General features: G+C 38.1%; 2 pseudogenes; both read right to left on the reverse strand.

Annotated features, from left to right (window-relative positions):
• Positions 1-183: 183 nt before the first annotated feature.
• LOC114505529 lies at positions 184-4,987 on the reverse strand (annotated as a pseudogene).
• A 3,771-nt stretch (positions 4,988-8,758) lies between these two features.
• On the reverse strand, positions 8,759-11,585 carry LOC114505528 (annotated as a pseudogene).
• Between the last annotated feature and the right edge of the window lie 3,447 nt (positions 11,586-15,032).

Raw genomic sequence — 15,032 nt, forward strand, 5'->3', positions numbered from 1 at the left:
TTTTCCACCAAGCGAGAGAGGTGGCAAGAACACAGGTATGACTTGTGAGTTGCCCAACTGCTAGTGGAGAAGGCAGGACACCTCCCATTCAGAGGGTACAGTACCTACCAGAAAGAGGGCCCAGGGCTTTGACAAAATAAATGAAAGTGCTGGAAGGCCCAAAACAAAGGGCTCCTTTATTCCTCACCTCAAGGGAGCCATGGAGGAGCTTGCCACCAAGGCACTGGTCTCCATGGTAAAGTGTTGAGTGTGGGGCCCTCCGACCACCAGAGAACTCAGGAAAAGCAATGGCTCTTCTGAGGGCAGGGTGTGCCATTGCTTGAATGGCAGCGAGGAGGCCTTGAAGGCCTCTGGATCCTTCTGAGGCCATGGCCTGGGGCTGGTGGGAGGAAGGGAAACTCGGCTTGAGGGGCAGTTATGGAAGATGAAGCCCCTCCTGGGGAAGAGAGGCTTCATCAAGCTTACAGGGCAGAAGGCCAAGCCAGTCAGGTTGAAATTGACTTTGTTCTTGTCAAGACAGGAAGTCAGAAAGGCCAGGTCAGGACTTGGAGAAATAGCTTCTTGAAACACACACACTCTCACAGCCTTCCAGTGTCAGGAGCCGACCAACAGCTGACCTTTGACACAGACAGGTCAGATGAGACGCATCTGCACAGCAGAGGTGACTATGGTCTGATCTCCTATCTCTTCCTGTATACCTGTCCCTGCTAGCAATAGGTGGTGGAATTTTGGGATACCTGTGTGTTATAACAAAAAATTTGAGCCCTGGCTGGCGTAGCTCAGTGGATTGAGCGCGGGCTGGGAACCAAAGTGTCCCAGGTTCGATTCCCAGCCAGGGTACATTCCTGGGTTGCAGGCCATAACCCCCAGCAACTGCACATTGATGTTTCTCTCTCTCTCTCTCTCTCTCTCTCTCTCTCTCCCTCCCCTTCCCTTCCCTCTCTAAAAATAAATAAATAAAATCTTTAAAAAAAAAAATTTGCACGATGCCTCTGATTCTGTGTGAACTGACTTGCTGACCACAGAATAGAGACCCCTAGCAACCCTAATGCTGCCTGCTTCACCCATCTAGGAAGTTAAGGACAAAATTAAACTGTGGGCAGACCAACTGTCAGAACATTGAAAGAAGCTGTTGCTAGGAATGTTTCTTAGGGAGTCACCACTTGAAAGCTTGAGATTTATTAGAGCCACTACCCCTCCCATACCCTGGACAGGAGTGTATAAAAGCAAGGGGTTTTAGTTGAAAAAAATAATCTCAATACATGGAAATGAACACAAAACATGCCCCCCCCCAAGATGTATAAATCAAAAAACCTAGGCAAAAAAACAGTTACCTAACTGAGACAAATTTAACCTTAATGGATAATAGTGGAGTTCTATATACCTACAAATCATCCCTTGCACCCTTTTAATTTAGACCAATTCCTAGAATCTTAATAGATACCTAGTTACTAATTGGCACCTGAAAGTTTGTGCCTGTATAGCTTTGTTAGCTATCTGATTAATGACCTTTTTGGTCAAAATAACCTTTGTTTAATATGGTTGATCTGTGGGACCTACTGTACTTTTCAGTTATTTCTTTGTTGAACATGATTGATCTGTAAAACCTTCTGTGTTTTTAGAAATTATTTCTGTGCTAACCATTTCTGTTTTAATAATCACACTATGCATTGAATGTTGTATAACCTCCCCTATAAAAGTAAAGACTGATTTTTCTCGGTGAGTCAGTCGAGCCCAAAAGGCCTGGCTGTCCTCCTGCACCCCACCAGGTGTTTCGCTTCATTTGCTCCGCCTTAGCCATGCATCCTTCGGGGACCCTGAGACCCCACCGAGGCTGTACCCTGGCATTCCAGTGGCTCCCGTTTGAAGACATAGCTATGATTGGGTGGAGGGGAGGCAAAAAAAGGCAAGGACTAGAGATGGGATGCCATCTTCAAGGCAAGGTGACATGGAGAAAAGACTTTGTTGTTGGAAAATGAATGCCAGCCCCTCCACTATACCTAGATGTTCCTGATGGCTCATCTGGCTCAGAAGGCTGGAGGAATGCCAGGGACATGGAGGAAGAGCTGGTGAGTTTGCCAGGCTCTAGGAGGGGGAGGGAGAGATCACAGCTGTTACTCTGAGGGCATGGGGAGCTAGGGCACGATGCCCATCAGGGATATGAAGGATCCACAGTAGCTCCTCTTCACCTTGCTCCTTCACAAACACCTTCTCCAGCTTTTGGTTGAGCCCTCCCAGGCTTCTGTGCAGGCAGACGCTGAGTTGAAGGACAGGGAAGCCAGAGGGGAAGCTGAGAGGGGACACCTTTAGTGTTCCCCGTATGGCATGGCCCCTTGCAGTGGGGAGTCCTGTTCTTTCTTTTTCCCATTGTGGCTTAGCTTTGCTGTCTGCACTTGTTGCTTCAACTTGGTAGTCTTGTGATGGTCTGTGCTACCTCAGGCTGCTGAGCGCTTATGTGTACAGTGACTGGCCTGCTCACTGTCGATCTCTTGCCAAGATGGTGGGGGGGTCTGAGTGGCCTTGTTGGTACAGCAGGTGAGGACCCCAACAGCATTTCATGGCCACTGGCCCAGAAGGCACATGCTGAGGATGGTGTCTGTGGAGAATGTACGTCTAACCTGGGGTGGCTCAGGACTACATACTAGCTTTTCTAGGGCTACCAACTATGGGATGCTGGCTGTGCCACCATCCCTGTCACAGTGCTGGTGCAGCTGCTACAGATGGAATCAGGATCATGGCCTTGAGTGGCTACAGCTGAGCCAGGGGCTGGGAGAGAGCAGTTTTGGCCTGTCCATGCCATCCTCTCCCATTCAGGCTCCTCCTCTGCCACCCATTGTGGGACACCCTCCATCTCCAGTCTGACTGCCTGCCTGCCTCAGCCCCACAGTGAGCCCCACACAGCCCAGGAACTCTCTACTATTTTTGCAACTTTTTAAAAAATCCAAATTTATTCAAAAATTTTAAAATAAATCAAACCACATCAACAAAAAAAGCACAGGTGAACCAATACCAACTTATCTGTAATGTAAGATGCAGTTCTTGCCAACTTGATCCATACATTCAGTGCAATCCAATAAAAATCCCAGCAAGTTATTTTTTGGATACTGAAAAACAGATTCTAAAGTTTATATGGAGACACAAAAGACCCAGAACAGCCAACACAATATTGAAGGAGAAAAACAAAGCTGGAGGACTGATAGTACCTGACTTGAAAACTATTAATCTCAGTAATTAAGACAATGCAATATTGGCAAAAGAATAGACAACTAAATTAATGGAACAGAATAAAAATCCCAGAAATAGACTCACATAAATATACAGATGGCAAATAAGTACATGAAAAGATCCCCCACATCATATGTCATCATAAAATTACCAATTAATACAACAATGAGGTATCTCCACCCATCTATTAGAATGGCCATAATCCAGAACACTGACAACACCAAATGCTGGCAAAGTGTGGAGCAATAGGAGCTCTCATTAATTGCTGGCAAGAAGGCAAAATAGTACAGCCACTTTGAAAGACAGTTTGTCCATTTCCTAGAAAACTAAATATGTTCACACAATTCAGCAATTGTGCGCCTTTGTTTTTACCAAAAGGAGTTGAACCCTTATGTCCACACAGAAACATCACATGGATATTTACAACAGCTTTGTTCATAATTTCTAAAAAACTGGAAGCAACCAAGATGGCCATCAATAAGTGCATGAACAAATACAGAGTGGTACATCCAGACAATGGAATATTATTTAATTCTAAAAAGAAATGAACTATCAAGGCATAAGAAGACACCCAAGAACCTTAAATACATATTACTAAGTGAAATAAACCAGTCTGAAAAGGGCATATACTGTATGATTCCAACTGGTAAGCTTATTGAGTTAATTAATCACCACCAAGATCAGGTTTTAGAACTTTTCCACCATCCCAGTGCTAAAGTAAACAAATAGACAAAATAGAAACAGACTCATAGATACTGCGTGATGACTGTATGGTTGTCAGATGCCAGGGAAGTTGTGGGACTGGGTGAAAAGGTGAAAAGATTAAGAAATACAAATAGGCAGTTACAGAGTAGTAATGGAGACATAAAGTACAGCACAGGGAATATAGTCAATACTATTGTAATAACTATGTATGGTGCCAGGTGGGTACTTGAAATATCAAAGGGAACACTTTGTAAAGTAAATGATTGTCTAACCACTATGCTGTACACCTGAAACCAATAGAAAATAATATTGAATGTAAACTGTAATTGAAAAAAAAGATTCTTTGTGCTATTTGTGGTCAGTCCCTATTTCCACTCCCAGTCTCAGGCATCCACTGAATCTACTTTCTGTATGGACAATTCAAATAAATGGAACACAATACATAGTCCTATGTGACCAGTTTCTTTTATTTAACATAACGTTTTTGAAATTCATCCATATTGTAGAAAGTATCAGTATTTTAAAACTTTTTGTTGAAAGCTTCAGTTTTCAATTAGTCATTAATTGTACTATTTTTTCTTATTTTGATTCATGAATTTCTGCTTTGGTAATTAATTTTTAAAATATGTTCCTTAGGTTTATTCTGTTGTTGTTTTTCTGGTTTATTTAGTTTATTTAGTTTAAAACGTAGTAAATTTATTTACATCTTCTGGTTTTGAAACAAATCTTTAATTCTATCAAAGTTTTCTGAGTAGTTTTGTTATATTATAAAACTAATTGTCATTATTTTATAATAGCATATACAATACTTGTAATTTTTATTTCTGTTTTGACTTCATATTTTTATTATTTTATTTTATTTTCATAATTATTATTGAATTTATTGGGGTGACATTGGTTAATAAAATTATATAGGTTTCAGGAGTACAATTCTATAATACATCATCTGTATATTGTACTGTGTGTTCACCACCCCAAGTGAAGTCTCCTTCCATCACCATTTATTCCTCCTTGACTCTTTTCTACCTTCCCCTACCCCCAATTTCCTCTGACTCATACGTTCGGAGAACAGGCTGACAGCTGTCAGAGGAGAGAGGGGATAGAGACTTCGATGAAAAAGGTGAAGGGCTTAAGCAAAGAAAAAAATTCATAGGCACAGACAACAGTATGGCGTTTGACTCCATATGTTTTCAAAGATCAATTTAATTTTTCAAAATTGTTTATTTTGTTTCTTTAACACACCAATTTTCAGATTTTTTGTACTACAGTCACCAAAATGACTATTGTAATTTCTGTTACACTGGAAGATTTGTTTATCTACTTAAAAATACCATATTTGTGTTTGAAATTAAAATGCATTTTAATGGTAATATACAGAGTTTAATATCCTTTTAATTTTCACTTATTTAATTTTCACTCAATATCACATAAGTTAGAAGGCTTTTCAATTAGTATTTTTTTTCTGTTTATTTTTGGGAATAATCCTCCCCCCCAAAAAAATTTGCAAAGAACATCAAAACATCTATGTGTTCAACATCAAGAATTGAGAATTATCACATATTTTCATATTTATTTCAACTTATTTTAATATAAGAACAGAGTTGAGATCCCCTTTGTGTACTTCCAGTTCTAATTCCTTATAATTCCCTCTAATTACCTCTAATTTCTTATCCAGAAAAAGCAATTATTATGAATTTATAATGTATCCTTCATGTATATTGGAAATATATTTCATACCATAGATTTGTATTCTTGGACAATATATATTATACAGAAAATGGAGTACAGTACACATTTTATTTAATTTTATGTACATGATCTGAAAGTCTTTCTTTTCACTGAGAATTACATCAGTGAAATGTATGTTGATGTATATCAAGTTAATTACCTTTTATTGTTCTTTAGAATTTCATGGTATAATTAGATTACATTATTATACATGATTTCCATTGGTATACACTTACATTGTTTCCAGTTTTTTCTATAACTAAAAATGTTGGAATAAACCACATAGGTGTATCTTTTCTTTTGCCCAAGTGAAAATAGTTTATTTATCTAGAAGTGGTTTGCACATTTACAATCTTACTGGTTATAGCTAAATTGCCTTTTCTAATTGTTTTACCAGTTTATATGACTTCTAACAGCATATAAACATTCTCCTTTCCCCAATGTTCACCATTATTTGATTTAGTCATATATTTTTTATGTTGTCCATATAATTGCCTTGATATGGTATGATATCACTGTTTCCTGAATATTACTGAAGTTGAGCGTCTTATCAGAAGCTTATTGGTCATTTGTAAAGACTCTGTTATTTCTTATTGCTGTGTTATTACTTATGTATATTTTCTTATGGATTTATAAGAATACATTATATATTTGGGATATTATTTTTTTTTGTAAATTATACTGGTTGCAAATATCATCTCTTAATCTCTAATTTGTTTTTCATAATGATTTAAAAATATATGTCCTAGTTAAATTTATGAATCTTTTTCTTCATGACCCTTGTATTTTGTGCCTGAAGACATTCTTACCCTGTATCACAATTGCATTATTCTCTCTTTTCTTCTATATCTTTTAGAGTTTTGATTTGGACATTCATCTTTGTGTCAAGTATAAGGTAGGGATCTGATATGGATTTTTATTTTGTTAAAGATTTTATTTTTTTATTTTTAGAGAGAGGGAAAGGGAGGGAGAAAGAGAAGGAGAGAAACATCAATGTGTGGTTGCCTCTTTTGTGTCCCCTACTGGGAACCTGGCCTGCAATCTAGGCGTGTGCCCTGACTTGGAATCAAAGCAGCGACTCTTTGGTTCACAGGCTGACACTCAATCCACTGAGCCACACCAGCCAGGGTGTGATCTGATTTTTAAAATGTAAATGAACCTAAATGAACATACGTGTACTCATCATATAGTACACCTAATTATCAATAATTGGCTAGTAGTTCTTTTTCATCTATATCTCCAAAATTCGAGGGACACAGTTGGAGTATTTTAAAGCCAATCCCAGATATCATGTCATTTTATGCATGTCTAACTGAGAACATTTTTAAAACATAGCAACAATGTCATTGTACATAGATGAACAATGGCACTGTTGCTATGTTAAAAAAGTCTATAACATCGCCCAGTATTGAATCCATATTCAGTCCTATCTATTGAATCCTATGTCTTAAAATTTCCACACTGTCTCAAAAATTTTTCTTACTTTAAGTTTATTCAGATTAGAATTCAAATAATGTCAAGGTCTACTTATGAATTTGCCTTTTATTTGTCAGTTACTCTTATCCACTTTATTTTTATGTCATAGATCTGTTGGAAAATCCAGGTCATTTACCTATGACATAACTTATATTTAACAATTGATTGATTGTTTAACTTCATCCTCCTGTTTCTTATGAAGTGCTAGTTAAATCTAAAAGGTAGATTGGAATCAATTTAAACTTTTTTTGTCACAAAACTTTGAAGGTGTTTTTGTATACTTCTTATTATATCATATCATGAGGTACATAATGTCTGTATGTCTCACTTTTGTTTTCCATAATGCTAAATTTATTCAATTTAAATGACTATTCCTTATTCTGAGATTATGTTCTTCCTACTTTTTGTATGTTAAAATATCTTTTATATAATGATAGTAATTTGTTTTTTCTCTTTTTGTTTTATGTTCTTGGTTGACAAAATTAAAAGTTAGAAATACTTAAACACCCCAACTAAACAATTTTTTTGGCTAATTTACTAGTGCTTAGAACTCAGAGCCTTGGAGTCACAGCCTAGGTAAATACTTACTTACTAGGTTGGGTATTTCATAATATTGAATTAGTGTTTGGCAATTTCCCCAAAGGCAGTATAAAGGTGGCCTTAATTTCAAGCACCAATGAAACGTATTTTCAATCAGTGCCATGTTTATATCATTATTCATTAAATGTAATTATATCAATATCTATAGGGTACTAACTTAAAAGTGTAATGCTACTTCTCTGATGTCATTACTGTTCTAGGAGTACCCTGTTGTCACATATCTAAGCAGCATTAGTGCAGTGCAGAAACAGAGGCAGCTGGACTCCAATCAGGTCACTTTCCTGGGTCAGAGTTTTAGTGGTACCATAGGCTAATCTCCATGTACATTTACTTTTATAAATCATACCATATAGCATTAATTATTTACATGCATTTAAACTGAGAAGAACCATGTATTAGAGAAAAGCATATTTTCATGGGCTTCATGTGTCAACAAAACTCTGTATTTCATGAATTATTTTTATGTCATTAGCTACCTTTGCAAAAGAATAGTTCCATATAAATGTGCAAACTGGGGCATGCCTTTAGAAGAGCTTACAAGGAGCTATGCAAATTGCAGTATGTCCTCCCACAAATGAATCCATTAATCTCCACTCTCTCTAAGCATTAAACACAAGAAAGAGTAGTTAGCCATGACTTTTCAAAGTATGTTTCAGAGAAAATACAAGAATCATCATCATTGGCATTTTGGGCCAGATGAAATTGTTGAGCATTATGTCTGATTCTATCATTATGTAGTTGGCTATAAATGTACTCCTTCTTATTAAGCTGTTCATGCTAACAATAGTTCTGTATCCAGTGATATGAGCGTTTATATTAAACCTCAAATAACTGTTAGTAGCATCCAGAATATATGTCAAGAACCCCTGAAAATATCTTCTGCTTTCTTCTTGAGTGTGACTACATTTACCTGTATTAGTACCTATTAAAATGACAACTGTACATTTTGGAGCTGGGTGGTTGATTTGCAGTGAGTGTACAGGCTGGAGCATCTGACCAAGTTACTCAATGCAGTTATCAATGCTTAGTTCTTGGTTTTCTTCAGATGGTGATCCTGCACAGACTTGCCAGATTTTACAAACATTTAAAAATATAACCAAGAAGGCAGGATTGAAATGATTGAGCCCTTAAGAGAATGACCTTCTGTTGGCTTGGGATGCCAAGTCACTGTTTTCATTTCAGACTTCACAAAAAAAAGGGTGTGCAAAGCTGGCTTTCCGATTTTAGCCTTTCATAATTACACAGAATGGCAGGCCATCTGAACCAAGATGCTCTTGCTCTTATATTCTTCATGGATTTATTGAGAGAAGAAATCTATAGAAGTCTTGATTGCAGAGTAGATGGTCAACTGTGGAACAGGGATCATGCCTCAGACAGAAGAGATGTTCAGAATCACCCCTTTAGATCTTTCTACCATGTCATGGCAGCACTGATCCTGTCATCTTATGAACAGAAAGAACATTAATATTTATCAGTTTCTTGATGGTATTGGCCAGATCAAGAATGCCCAAAAAGTATTCAGGATACTCATATCACATTCTCTAGTCATTTAGTAAAACACCAATTTTAAGTCCTGCCAAGCTTATTTTAATTTTATCATAAATATATTCTGATGCAAAGTCAACAGCAATGGTCCTGGTTTCCACTTTGAATTTTTCTTTTATTTCACTGGAAATCTGATTCAGTTTATCCTATGACCTGCTGATAAGTACAACCTTGATTCCATGCTTTGCTAACTCCTCTATATATGATTTTCTAATTCCATCAGTATTACCTATGACAACTGTTTATTTATAAGCTCCAATCCCACACCACCCTTGTGATCCAAACCCCAGACTCAAAGGACCATGAAGCTGTATGTCTCACTTTAATGGATTTTAATCACTCTGTTAAGATGGTATCAGTCTGGTCTCACAAAAATAACTTCCCCCATCCAACTTTCACCTAATAGTTCTAGAATCTACTGGGTAATGTTGCCTATACCCACTGTGCCATTAGAGTTTGTAAATTGGTCATTTCTAAACTTATCATTCATTTGGCATTTATTATCAGGATTTTTTTTAAATTTTATTCTTGTTTATTCTGTTACAGTTGTCCCACTTTTTGCTCCTTTGCCCTCCTCCATCCCAAGTCATTCCCTACTCCCACAGGCTATCTCCACCCCAATATCCATGTCCATGGTCATTCATCCATATTCTTTGACTAGTTCCTTCCCCTGCTTTCCAACTTTCCCCCTGCCACCCATTTTCCTCTGGCAGCCATAAGTCTGTTCCCTGTTTCCATACCTCTGGTTCTGTTTTGCTCACTAGTTTATTTTCTTCATTGAATTCCTCTTATAAGCAAAATCACATGGTGTTTCTCTTTCACCAACTGGTTTATTTCACTTAGCATAATAGTCTCCAGTTCTATCCATTCTGTCGCAAAGGATAAAAGGGTAGGATTCCTATAAAAAAGAATTTCCCATGTTAGCCTATTTGATAACTCTAAAATACAGTTTATACAGGCAAAGTTGTATAAACTGTATTTTAGATAAGGGATGGACTTCTAACATTTTATCAATATTCTTCATGAGTTGATGAAGTAACAACATCCAATGTTGTCTAATGAAGGTTTTGCTTTTGAAATATCAATATAAGCATATTTTTTAAAATTGTTCTAATCATTTTCAAATATTGTTTTTAAATTTCATTTATTTATTTTTAATTTTAATTATAGTTTACATTCTATGAAATTTTGTATTGGATTCAGATGTACAACACACTGGCCAAACAATCAAGTGCCCTAAAAAGTGTTACTCAATTCTACTAGGACACACCTGGCACCACACATGGACATCACAACATTATTGGCTACATTCCCCATGCTGTAGATTATCTCCTTGTGGTCATCCTGAAACTAAGAATTTGTACTTTTGAATCCCTTCACTTCTTTTACCCAGGCCGCCAACACCCCTCCCCTCTGGCAAATCATCAGTCTGTTCTCTGTATCTAGCACCACAGGCATTTTTTAAAATTTCATTTTGTATTAGTCAATAATATTATAATAGCTATGTATGGAGCCAGGTGAGTGCTAGATTTATCACGGTGATCGCTTTGTCAGGTATACAAATATCTAATCACTGGGCTGTACACCAGAAAGTAATACAATATTGTACGTCAACTATAATTGAAAAATAAACAATTATTCCCTGGCTGGCGTAGCTCAGTGGATTGAGTGCGGGCTTGCGAACCAAAGTGTCCCAGGTTCGATTCCCAGCCAGGGAACATTCCTGGGTTGCAGGCCATAACCCCCAGCAACCGCACATTGATGTTTCTTTTTCTCTCTATCTCCCTTCCATCCTTCTCCAAAAATAAATAAATAAAATCTTAAAAAAAAGAAAAATAAACAATTATTTTTAAAAAGATTAACAAACAATAATCATGATGCTGAAGAGATGTGTCCTGAGTTTTGAATTTTATTTGCAACAGGCTCATCCAAAATCAAGCGTTCAAAAGGATGCCCCACAATGGGCCTGTAGAGTTTGGAGAAGAATATTCCTGAAATTCGTGTCTCCTTGCCACTTAACATAACGCCTGTCCCCAGAAAGAAGGTTAATAAAAGCTTTTTTATTATTATTACACATTGTAAGGTTCAAGTTTTATTCTCCATGAATGAAATCTCAAGTGGTAAAATATGAATCTGTACAGTGTGAGCAAGTGTCTGTCTGTATTTAATACCAGCTCGAGCAGCCTGAGGCAAAGAGGTCGCTGTTTCCCTTTCCTTGTTTTGTAAGCTTTGCGTGCACCTCTCTAGCAGTTACATCCAGCGACTCTCTCAGGCTTTCCAATTGTATCTTTTGGGTGCTGCCCCATGACTTGATGCTAATGAGGCTCTGAAGTGGCTGACTCTATTGAGAGTGGCTAACCCCTCTCCACGAGGGGGCACTTGACTTCCCATGAGGAGCGTTGGCAGCCGAGTTGGGTGGAGAGGTCAAGGTTAAAGGTCACACTCTGTTGCGGCGTGCAGTCTGAGGTGAGACGAGTCAGGGACCGCTTCACTCAAAATGGCTGTAAATTTTAAGGACCCAGCCTGTGGCTTCTGTTGCAGGGAGGTTGTAGATTTTATAAATAATAAAATCCTGCAAAATGGAGGCACTCCCTCCTTCTACCTGAGGCACTTGGGTGAGTCCTGGGGTGATACTGAGAGGAAGTTGAGGGATATCCTGACTGACTCAGGAATATCAGGAGCCAGGAAGAATGCGTACGCCTGGAGCACCTTGGCCCTGGCAGTGCGCTTCGCAGAGAGGCAGAGAAAGGAAGACAAAGTAAAGGTAGTAAAGCTCCAGAAGCAGCTTGAAGAGCAGCAGCTGCTCAATGATGCCTTGGTAGGGATGGTGAATAGACTCAGGGATACACAAGAAAGCGAGAGGGGCAAAGCCCAGTTACAACTTCAACAGAACCTCACAGCCCTCCGTGGGGTACAGGCAGAACGAGATGCGATGAAGAACGTGCTTCTTACGGTGTTAAGCACGCAGTCTGACAAGCAGGAAGGGCCTGCGGAAGAGGACGAGAGAAAACAGACAGACACAGGTATGGCGATTTTTGGTCAGACTGCAGCAAGTTACCGGGGTGCGAGCGATAGGGCACGGAGGGGACTGGGCCAAGAGATTGCCGCTATTCCTACGACTGCTGCTAATCCTGGGGCTGCTGCCGCTCCAGGGGCCGCTGCTGTAGGGAGAGAGGCCAAGGAAGGGAAAGGGATTTCTGAATATGGGAACAACAAGCATGTAGCGATTTCTCCTTTCTCCGGGATCTTGGGGGTCCAGTCCCGGGCTAGTCAGTTGCAACCCCTGGATCTCTCTGCATCCTCTCACTCATTCCCACCTACTGTGTCTTTCCCAGGAGCAGCAGCACAAACTGCAGCCGGTCTCACTCTGAAAAATTTCAGGACTAGATGGGCGGGTAAGCATTCCGACAGCCGTAAGTTCTTGCCAGGAAGATTTAAGGGACAGCCTGGCCTCTATCCCTCTGCAAGCGGTAAGGTTAGGCACAAAGTTAGGGACTGGGACTGTGACCTGTGTCATGCGAGGAATTTCCAACGGAGAAAGCAGTGTTTTAAATGTAACACACCCCGGCTCCCAAAGGGAAGTTAAGACTCTGCCCCCAATTAGGGACCTCACTGAATACTGACAAATTCATTTCCTGACATCCTTTTCTGATTTAGAAAGAGGAAAAGAGCATGTTCTTGATTAGACGTTATGTAAACAGACAAGCAAAGAGGAATAAGACAGAAAGATCATCTTAAACCTTGCCACTCAGAAACAATTCGCATTTTTACCTATTTACGTTCAGGTCTGAGTAGAACTACATAGGTGAGTTATAATAAGTTATTATATTAAACAGTTTTCTTAGGAAAATAGAATCATTTTGAAAATTAAGTTTACTACTTAAAAGCATTCTCTTATTCGTTTGATAAATTTTGGGAACCGCAGAGAGAAAATTCAAATAACAATAAAAATCACAAAAACTACCATCACTTAGAAACAATCTTCAGAGCTCGGTTTTGCCAGTTGCACTATCGTTTGCAGACAGACCTACACACATACAACCACACGTGTGTGTGAATGAGGAAACATGCTATTTTTGTGTCTAAAATGGGATCTAACTGAACATGTATTTTGTGAGCCTACCTGAAAAAAAAATTGCATTCATTTAAATTTGGAAAATTCGGGGACACACATGCATAACCCTAAAATGCTAAGTCAACCACCTGAAATCAATTCCTCCAATATTTACACATATATAAAATGTTTAAAATTAACTTTTTCTTCTTTCTAAAGTAAGAAACAGTGGAGAAGCAAAAGATGAAAATAAGTTTTACATATAATCTCATTATTCAGGAAAACATTATTTTTTCTATGTAAATACCTCTTATTTTAAAAATTTCTGTATTTAATGTTAATAAAATGTCAATAATGTTAAGGTAAGTATGTACACATAATTTTTAAAATTTTACATAACATTTAAAATAGTATGTTTATATTCTGAGCTTAACATTATTCCCCATCTTTTATGGAGGGGTATGATTTCTTAGACATGGCCATTCATTTTTTAAATGGGTCTGCTGGAGATGCCTTTTGTTATTTTATTTTCTTCTTTCTTTGGGCCATTCAAAGAGCCAGCTCTTAATTTCATTTATCAGTCCTTTTACTTACATACTGTCAAACTCATTCATTTTTCTCCCATCCCTTCTACTTTCTTGAGGACTTGTTGTTATTTTTGTTTTCAATCTCACTTCCTGATTTTATGTTCAGTTGATTTATTTACGTTTTTTGTGTAATGTTTGAAGATGAGAAATGTCTACCAAATGCAACATGGCCTTAATGCCACACAAAGCGTGTGCATATGTGTATATGAGTGTGTGTGTGTACTTGTAAACATATATCTGTATATAAGTTTGTGTGTGTGTGTGTGTGTGTGTGTGTGTGCCATCCACACACACATACTTGTTTCCCCCTGCCGTGGGATTCCAATTCAACACTCCTAATTAAAATGGTAACAATTGAGAAGGGGAATTTTACTTGGTAAATACTTTTGCCATGTTTTCTGACTGCATTTCAACTCTGTGGTGGGGGTGCAATCACCACAGACTGCCAAATTGGGAGAACAAGCATGGTGTATTTTAATCCATGCAAACATTAGGACATTTGCACTGTTTATGCAATAAGTTTCTGAGTGTTCCACATTTATTTTAGTACAGAACAAAACCTCTTGAAATACCTAAAAATGTCTGCAATTGTTGTGTGGCTTTTGGGAGGGGGGCTCAATGTAAGGTGAATGCCATGAGAATGAGAGTACACTGCAGCCCAGTTTGTGTATCCTCAGACATCGATGTTGCGAAAACTCATAAGAAACTGTAGAAATTAATCCACAGAAACGTACTGCTTGGGGAGTTTAAAAGTTGCGATAGTAAAAAGATTTTTTTCTATTGATTCTTGATATGAATGTTATTGGGTTTTCTGATGTTTTAGGTTGCTGTGTGGGATTTTAAGATGACGAAACACTCTGGTAATAGATCAAAGTTCTATATAGCTAAGAGCCACTGCAATATTCATGTTCACTACTCAAAATCATCTGTGGGGCCAACACTCAGAATAGAATAGCATTAATGAGATAGTTGTGATGGGGGGAAAATCTGTGTTCAAAGTTGGGGACTTAAGTAAAGAAATATAGATTTGCATTCTGGCTGATAAAAATAAAAATGAAGAAGACTTTCTTTAATCAAAAAATGTCTTTATTTTAAGTTTTATTTTTCAATTA

This window comes from Phyllostomus discolor, chromosome X (genome assembly GCF_004126475.2).
Source record: "Phyllostomus discolor isolate MPI-MPIP mPhyDis1 chromosome X, mPhyDis1.pri.v3, whole genome shotgun sequence".
In the NCBI taxonomy this organism is placed as follows: domain Eukaryota; kingdom Metazoa; phylum Chordata; class Mammalia; order Chiroptera; family Phyllostomidae; genus Phyllostomus; species Phyllostomus discolor.